Source organism: Primulina eburnea, chromosome 16 (genome assembly GCF_022965805.1).
Source record: "Primulina eburnea isolate SZY01 chromosome 16, ASM2296580v1, whole genome shotgun sequence".
Taxonomy (NCBI): Eukaryota; Viridiplantae; Streptophyta; class Magnoliopsida; order Lamiales; family Gesneriaceae; genus Primulina; species Primulina eburnea.
In genome coordinates this window covers 21,083,404-21,093,157 of record NC_133116.1, presented here as the reverse complement: position 1 = coordinate 21,093,157, position 9,754 = coordinate 21,083,404, and positions in this window count along the sequence as shown.

Sequence of the window (9,754 nt, the reverse complement as noted above, 5' to 3'; positions counted from 1 at the left end):
TTAATTAATTTCAGCGGACAACGAGTTTAAATTTTCTTTACAATGAGCCCAAAATGTGTCAACTGTTATTATAATACTAAAAATAGTATATAATCTCATATCATAAAACACGCCCACACATAATCAAAACCAATCACATACAAACAACTCATATCCTTGGGACATACCCCGGTATATAGATACATATACATATATACTAGGAAACAAAGCATAAAACCTCAACTCAACAGTGACTCCCTCCAGAAGCACCCTCTCTAGTCTCCTGATATCCTAGAGTACCTGCCATTGTCCACACACAAAGAAAACAACAGCTCCCCTTGGGGGTGAGCAAAGTTCTGTATGGAACAACCATAATATATACAACAGATATCAACACGATGATATACGATATGCAATGCATGTATGTCGTGGAGGTAACAGGTCAAATGCCCATCCACCGAGCACATGTTAGAATCGATCGAATCGCTATCAAATCAATGATCGAGCTGGCACACCGGCCTCAATCAGGGATACTCGTATGATAGCGTCGACAAAGCGCCATCAAATCCCAAATCTCAATCAATCGTCGGGGCAACAAATGTCTATGTTTTAAGGGTTGTGTAATACCAAACATAGCATTGTGTTCACAAACCCAACCCCAGAATCCAATCAAATCATATCAGGGTATCCAAGGATCATAGCTCAACGTGCATTTCATGTATCGATGTATGCATCAAACGATTTGTGTTAACAAAACATTTATTTTATACATCGATATTCAAATCACAATGTCATGTATGCCATATTAAATCATCACATAAGGCATATAGACACATATTCTCAATCAAATCAATACAACATATATCATATAATACAGATACCTGTCGTATGTTACCCGGTCGCAACATACCTCAATTTTTCGTTTCAGTTGATGTAGCTTGAAGATATCAGTACAATAATCTATGTAGATCAATAACATATTCATTTAAATCAATAACATCATTCAAAATCGACAATATAAGTTTCAATTATCTTTTGAAACTTTGAAAATTCATAACAAATCAAAATTATAACATAATTCAATTTCGACTTCAAAACATAGTTTTTTGTCGGTTATTCTACCGCATATATTTATCATAATTAATAACAACTGATAAATAATTCTTCAATCTCAATTCAATGATTAAAATTCCCTAATTATAATAAATTAGGAATAATTCAAAATAATATCACTATAATCATCTCTTCTTCGTTAAAATCATAGATCATTCAACAATCTTCAATTTCAGTATGATTTAACAATTTATCGGATTTATTTCAAAAATCGACGAATTTCAAACATCACCAAAAATATAAAATTTATACCTCAAATTGAAGACCTCGTGTCAACGATCTCAGAACTGAAGTCGGTTCGTCGATTGGGTAAACCGATAAGTCGCACGATTGAAAAAGAAATCGAAAATCCTCTTCTCACCTATATCTCGTTTTTCTTCTCGACAATGAATTCTGTAGAATTCATCACGTAAAATTCATATTTATCTTTTTTTTTTATTTTTTTTAATATTATATTATATTATATTATATTAATAAAATAATATAATATATATTATTTAACATTTTAACATCGGTACATCCCTTTGGACCAGTCAAACAATCAAATTTTCCAAAACTCAAAACATAAAACTTCTATATCTTTGAGTTTTCTATGTTATATCCAAATCTCAAATCATTTGGACTTCATATGACCAAGATACGTCATATTTTATTCTTAAAAATTAATTCATTATTTTTCAACTTATTCACGAAAATGCCATCAAAACTATTTATTTTCGGGGTCTCACATTTCTCCCCAACTTAATATATTTCGTCCTCGAAATCTCAAACATCTCTATATATACATAACATTGGCAAACATATAATATGTCACCAGTTATAGTACATATCAAAACTAAAATCAGTAAATGGATCACTATACATTGAATATAATGGAACATGTGCAATAGAATCAAACAAGTGCGGATATGATTCTCGCATCTTGCTTTCCAATTCTCACGTTGACTTCTCCACACCATGTTGTGTCCATTGCACTCGAACTAAAGGTATCGATTTGTTACGCAATATATTTTCCTTTCGATCCATTATGCGAACAGGTTGTTCAACATAGGAGAGAGAAGGATCAAGTTCAACCTCATCAAGTGCAAGTACATGTGATGGATCTGGTTCATACTTTCTCAACATAGAAACATGAAATACATCGTGAATGACAGATAAAGATGGTGGAAATGCCAGTCGATAGGCAAGATCCCCAACTCGATCAACGATCTCATATGGTCCAACATAACGAGGAGACAATTTCCCTCGCATGCCAAATCGAACCATGCCTCTAAATGGAGATATTTTCAAAAACACTTAATCACCTTTCTGGAATTTTAAGGGTCGTCTTCATTTATTCGCATAACTCGTTTGACGATCCGCTGTCGAATTAACTGAACCTTATCATTCATTTCATGTATCATTTCAGGTCCAGTCAATTGTCTTTCACCAATTTCATCCCAGAATAACGGTGACCTACATCGTCTCTCGTACAATGCTTCAAATGGTACCATACCAATACTCGTTTGGAAGCTATTATTAAAGAAAATTCAACCAATGGTAAGGCATCTTGCCATCCCATTATGAAGTCCATCACCACAGCACGTAACATATCTTCTAACGTTTGAATCGTACGCTCATCTGGCCATCAGTTTGAGGATGATAAGCAGTACTCATATCCAAATGCGTACCCATCGCTTCTTGGAAACTACCCCAGAATTTAGAAGCAAACATGGGATCATGATCTGATACAATTGAGACTGGCACACCGTGCAGTCTCACAACATTCTCGATGTATAAACGGACCATTCTCTGATAAGGATAAGTCCGCTCATATGGAATAAAATGTGCAGATTTCGAAAGCCGATCAATAATAACCCAAATAGCATCACAGCCCTTGGGCGAACGAGGTAAATGAGTCACAAAATCCATAGGAATATGTTCTCAATTCCATTTCGGGATTTCAAGACTATGGAGTAATCTTCTCGGTTTCATTCTCTCGACTTTCACTTGCTGGCAGACAAGACATTTCGAAATAAATTCAGCAATGTACTTCTTCATACGTCTCCACCAGAATTGAGTTCTCAATGTCAAATACATTTTTCGGCCTCCAAGGTGAATACTGTATTTACTACAATGTGCTTCTCGAAGAAGGGCAGATTTCAAATCAGAATCATCAGGAATTACCAGCCGACCATTAAGTCGTAAAGAACCATCAGAAGAAATCTGGAATCCAGACTGATGTCCTGCAGATACAAGTTCTTTCGACTTTTGGATCTGAGCATCGCTTCGTTGGGCCTTTCGGATTTTCGATATCAAGTTAGGCTCAATTTGCAATGCTGAGACAGTGACAGAATTCCATTCGAGTGAAAAGTCCAGCCAGAAGTACATATATCTTCGTGTACTTTGGTGACATTGACAGAAGCTAACACAGAATCATGCACCTTACGACTAAGGGCATCCGCAGTAACGTTCACCGATCCAGGTTCATACTAAATCTCACAATCAAAATCTTTCAGGAGATCCATCCACCTGCGTTTCCTCATATTCAAATCGGATTGAGAAAAGAGAAATTTCAGACTCTTATGATCTGAATATGTAACGAACTTCTCTCCATACAAGTAATGGCGCCAAATGTTCAAAGCAAACACAATGGCGGCCAATTCAAGATCATGAACAGGATAACTGAGTTTCATGAGATTTCAATCAGAACACAGCCCAAACCTTTACCAGACGCATCTATACACACTACAAATCCTACGGTACCTGAGGAAATAGTAAGCACATGTGCTGTGGTCAATATCGTCTTCAATTCAAGAAAACTAGCTTCACAATCATCTTACCAAATGAATCGCTGATTCTTCTGTGTCAGTGGAGTAATAGGTTTAGCTATTTTCGAAAATCCTTCAATAAAACGACGATAATAACCAGCTAAACCCATGAAGCTATGGATCTCAGGAACATTCGTAGGTCTCGACCAATTCAATACGGCTTCAGCCTTAGCAGGATCAATAGATATGCCATGTCTCGAAATGACGTGGCCTAAAAATACTACTCGATCCATCCAGAATTCACATTTGGACAATTTAGCATATAAATGTCTATTGCGAAGAGTTTGAAGTACCAGTCTCAAATGTTCATCATGCTCCTTTTTCGATTTCGAATACACAAGAATATCATCAATAAATACAATAACGAATTGGTCAAGATAATCTCGAAAGACACGATTCATTAAATCCATAAATACAACAGGAGCATTTGTGAGACCGAATGGCATAACCAGGAACTCATAGTGGTCATACCTGGTACGGAAAGCAGTTTTAGGCACATCTTCTTCTCGAAATCCTGCTTGATGATAACCAGATCGAAGATCAATCTTCGAGTATACACAAGTACCCTGAAGCTGATTAAATAAATCATCAATACGAGGAAGTGCGTACTTGTTTTTCACAGTAGCCCGATTCAGTTGCCTATAATCGATACACATTCGCATCGTACCATTTTTCTTTCGGACAAATAAAAATGGAGCTCGCCAAAGTGATACACTCGGTCGAATATATCCCTTATCGAGAAGATCCTGTAATTGTTCTTTCAATTCTAAAGGTGCCATGAGATAAGGAGCTTTAGAAATAGACGCAGTCCCCGGCACAAGATCAATGTTAAACTCAACTTCTCGATTAGGAGGAAAATCAGGAATCTCATCGAGAAATACATCCGGGAATTCTTTCGTAACAGGAATCTCAGATAAAGAATGCTCCTTCTTAGAGACATCAATAGCGTAGATAAGATAGCCCTCATCTCCGCTAGACACAAGTCAAGACATTTCCAAGGAAAATACCAATGGAATTTTGGCTTTGGAACCCTTGCCATAAAAATTCCACTTGGGTCCATCCATCGGTCGAAATCGAACCACTCCATGAAAACAATCAACAATAGCTCGATTTGTCGTCAGGATATCCATGCCAACTACAATCAAAGTCGTGCATTGGGAGGACAATCAAATTCAGAAATACCACATTATCCTTGTATATCAATACACAATTATGCACAACTTTCTCAGACATAATAATCTTCCCTGCTGGCGTGGCTATCGACACAGTATCATACAACGGGGTACACTCAATGCCATGAGATGCAACAAATGCATGAGATATGAATGAATGAGATGCTCCTGTATCAAATAAAACACGTGCAGGATAATCGCAAAGCATGCAAATACCTTCAATCACACCACCAGGAGCTTCTTTCGCCTGATCCTCGGTCATAGCATACACTCGAACTTGAGGAGGAACTTGAGCAGTCTGACCACCTGGTCCTCGATATCGTGGAACACTCGACTGCTGAAAAGAAAGAACAAGAACAACATGTCTCATCATACTGGGGCCACCTCTAAATCCTGGCTGGGGTTGAAACGAAGTCGTACCCCTGTTCGGACATACTCGAGAGAAATGACCTTCCTGTCCACATTGATAACAAGTACCAAACATACCTCGACACTGTTGGATAGTATGTTTGCGTCCACAATGACTACAATAAGGAGCAATCACTGGACTCCCTCTCTGGGATCCATTAGAACTCAAAGAAATTGAATAAACAGTGGAACCTGTATTTTTAAACTTCTTACCTTTCGAACGCAAGGTAGGCTGCTGAGCTGTCCACTGGAGGTGAAGGAGTATACTATGGACCACCTCGCCTTAATCCAGCTTTGGCGTCCTTAGCTCGTTCAACTGCCTCTACGTATCTCGTAGACAAACCAGAAACAACAAAAGTATATATAGAAGGATGTAAACCATTCACAAATCTGTTATATTTTGCTTTTGCATTCGGAGCTACATGAGGCGCATACTTCAACAAGGTAGAAAACTTCGAAGCATATTCTGCAACAGTCATCGTTCCCTGTTGCAAACTATTGAATTCATTCTCTTGGGTAGTATAATAAGATAGAGGGGAATACTGCTCCAAAAACTGGGCCTTGAATACATCCCATGTGACTTCAATCCCGACCTCTTTCAGTCCAATCTCAGCGGCTTCCTACCAAGATTTCGCTCGGTCTTTCAATTGATACGAGGCAAGCTTCATTCATTGAGCCTTAGAATATAAAACAATATTAGACAAGTGCTCAATATCCTTCAACCAGGCCTCTGCTCTTTCAGCACTCTCAGTGCCAAAGAACCTCGGTGGTTTAAAATCCTGGAATCGAGCCATCACTAAATCCATGGACAATCCTTCAAATTGTCCAACTATCCTCTCAGTAATGCAGCTCGCAGTTTCATTTGTGGGATCCATCTACAAATCAGGGGATGAATATCACAAATCGATATCAATTTCACATCATCATCATCTCATATCATCAATCTCATCAACAACTTACTCAAACTAAATCAAGTAAGAGAAAGTAATACAAACAAATCAAACACATACACACAATTCATTTGTGCCTATTCAAGTGTACACAAGACTCAATCGAGCATTCCCAGCTATGCTCTGATACCACTCTGTGTGGGGACCTTAACTCCTAATCGTTATTACAACACAATCTGAGTAGGGTTTAATTAATTTCAGCGGAAAACGAGTTTAAATTTTCTTTACAATGAGCCCAAAATGTGTCAACTGTTATTATAATACTAAAAATAGTATATAATCTCATATCATAAAACACGCCCACACATAATCAAAACCAATCACATACAAACAACTCATATCCTTGGGACATACCTCGGTATATAGATACATATACATATATACTAGGAAACAAAGCATAAAACCTCAACTCAACAGTGACTCCCTCCAGAAGCACCCTCTCTGGTCTCCTGATATCCTGGAGTACCTGCCATTGTCCACACACAAAGAAAACAACAGCTCCCCTTGGGGGTGAGCAAAGTTCTGTATGGAACAACCATAATATATACAACAGATATCAACACGATGATATACGATATGCAATGCATATATGTCGTGGAGGTAACAGGTCAAATGCCCATCCACCGAGCACATGTTAGAATCGATCGAATCGCTATCAAATCAATGATCGAGCTGGCACACCAGCCTCAATCAAGGATACTCGTATGATAGCGTCGACAAAGCGCCATCAAATCCCAAATCTCAATCAATCGTCGGGGCAACAAATGTCTATGTTTTAAGGGTCGTGTAATACCAAACATAGCATTGTGTTCACAAACCCAACCCCAGAATCCAATCAAATCATATCAGGGTATCCAAGGATCATAGCTCAACGTGCATTTCATGTATCGATGTATGCATCAAACGATTTGTGTTAACAAAACATTTATTTTATACATCGATATTCAAATCACAATGTCATGTATGCCATATTAAATCATCACATAAGGCATATAGACACATATTCTCAATCAAATCAATACAACATATATCATATAATACAGATACCTGTCGTATGTTACCCGGTCGCAACATACCTCAATTTTTCGATTCAGTTGATGTAGCTTGAAGATATCAGTACAATAATCTATGTAGATCAATAACATATTCATTTAAATCAATAACATCATTCAAAATCGACAATATAAGTTTCAATTATCTTTTGAAACTTTGAAAATTCATAACAAATCAAAATTATAACATAATTCAATTTCGACTTCAAAACATAGTTTTTTGTCGGTTATTCTACCGCATATATTTATCATAATTAATAACAACTGATAAATAATTCTTCAATCTCAATTCAATGATTAAAATTCCCTAATTATAATAAATTAGGAATAATTCAAAATAACATCACTATAATCATCTCTTCTTCGTTAAAATCATAGATCATTCAACAATCTTCAATTTCAGCATGATTTAACAATTTATCGGATTTATTTCAAAAATCGACGAATTTCAAACATCATCAAAAATATAAAATTTATACCTCAAATTGAAGACCTCGTGTCAACGATCCCAGAACTGAAGTCGGTTCGTCGATTGGATAAACCGATAAGTCGCACGATTGAAAAAAAAATCGAAAATCCTCTTCTCACCTATCTCTCGTTTTTCTTCTCGACAATGAATTCTGTAGAATTCATCCCTTAACATTCATATTTATATATTTTTTTATTTTTTTAATATTATATTATATTATATTATATTATTAATAAAATAATATATTAATAAATATTATATTAATAAAATAATATAATATATACTATTTAACATTTTAATATCGGTACATCCCTTTGGACCAGTCAAACGATCAAATTTTCCAAAACTCAAAACATAAAACTTCTATATCTTTGAGTTTTCTATGTTATATTCAAATCTCAAATAATTTGGACTTCATATGACTAATATACGTCATATTTTATTCTTAAAAATTAATTCATTATTATCTGGGTAAGATTTTACCCGGGAAGAAGTTTGTCTAATTTCAACTGGAAGGACTGCTTCAGAACCGTATACCAAGTTGCAGGGAGTTTCTTGAGTAAGAGCCCGGGTAGTTATTCTGTACGCCCAGAGAACACTGGGTAATTCTTCCACCCAGTTATTTCCTTTGCCTTGTAGCCTGGTTTTCTATGCTTGTATAATAATTCTATTCAAAACTTCTGTTTGGCCATTAGCTTGAGGATAGGCAACATAGATGAAAGACTGAGTGATCTTCATTTCCCGGCACCAGGATGTAATCTTTTTGCCCTGAAACTGTCTTCCATTATCTGAGATCAGCCTTCTGGGTACTCCAAACCGGCATACTATGTTCTTCCACAAAAACTTTAAAACTTCTTGTCCCTTGATTTTGGCCAAGGGCTCAGCTTCTACCCACTTGGAAAAATAATCTACAGCCACCAACTAGAATTTCTTTTGAGCCCGGGAAATTGGGAAGGGACCCACAATATCCATACCCCACTGATCAAAGGGGCAAGATGCCCAAATAGGCTTCATAAGCATAAAATTGGCCGGGCTATGCTGAAAATTTGAGTGATGTTGACAACCCTCACAAGCCTGGACCATTCGAGTAGAGTCTTGGCTAATAGTTGGCAACCCGAATCCGGCAAGCATTGTCTTCCGGGACAAAGATATTCCTCGGAGATGCTCAGCACATCACCTTTCATGAATCTCTCGGAGGACATAATCCACTTCTCCCTTAGATAAGCATTTTAATAGAGGTCCCTGGAATGATCTCCAGTACAAGACATTATTTAAGAGAACAAACCTTCCGGGACAAAGATATTGTCGGGCTATGCTGAAAATTTGGGCATCTCTCCCCTTTGATCAAAGGGGCAAGATGCCCAAATATGCTTCATAGGCATAAAATTGGCCGGGCTATGCTTAAAATTTGAGTGATGTTGACAACCCTCACAAGCCTGGACCATTCGAGCAGAGTCTTGGCTAATAGTTGGCCACCAGAATCCAGCAAGAATTGTCTTCCGGGCCAAAGATATTCCTCCGAGATGCTCAGCACATCACCCTTCATGAATCTCCCAGAGGACATAATCCACTTCTCCCTTAGATAAGCATTTTAATAGAGGTCCCTGGAATGATCTCCTGTACAAGACATTATTTAAGAGAACAAACCTGGGAGCTTGTCTCTTAATCTTTTGGGCTTGGGCTTTATCTTCAGGTAATTTATTATTTATAATGAATTTGATCAGGGGTCTCATCCAGGAGTCCCCGGGCGTTGGCAATATTTCTTCTTCTGCGGAGGGGACTAGCCGAGAAACATGTAGCA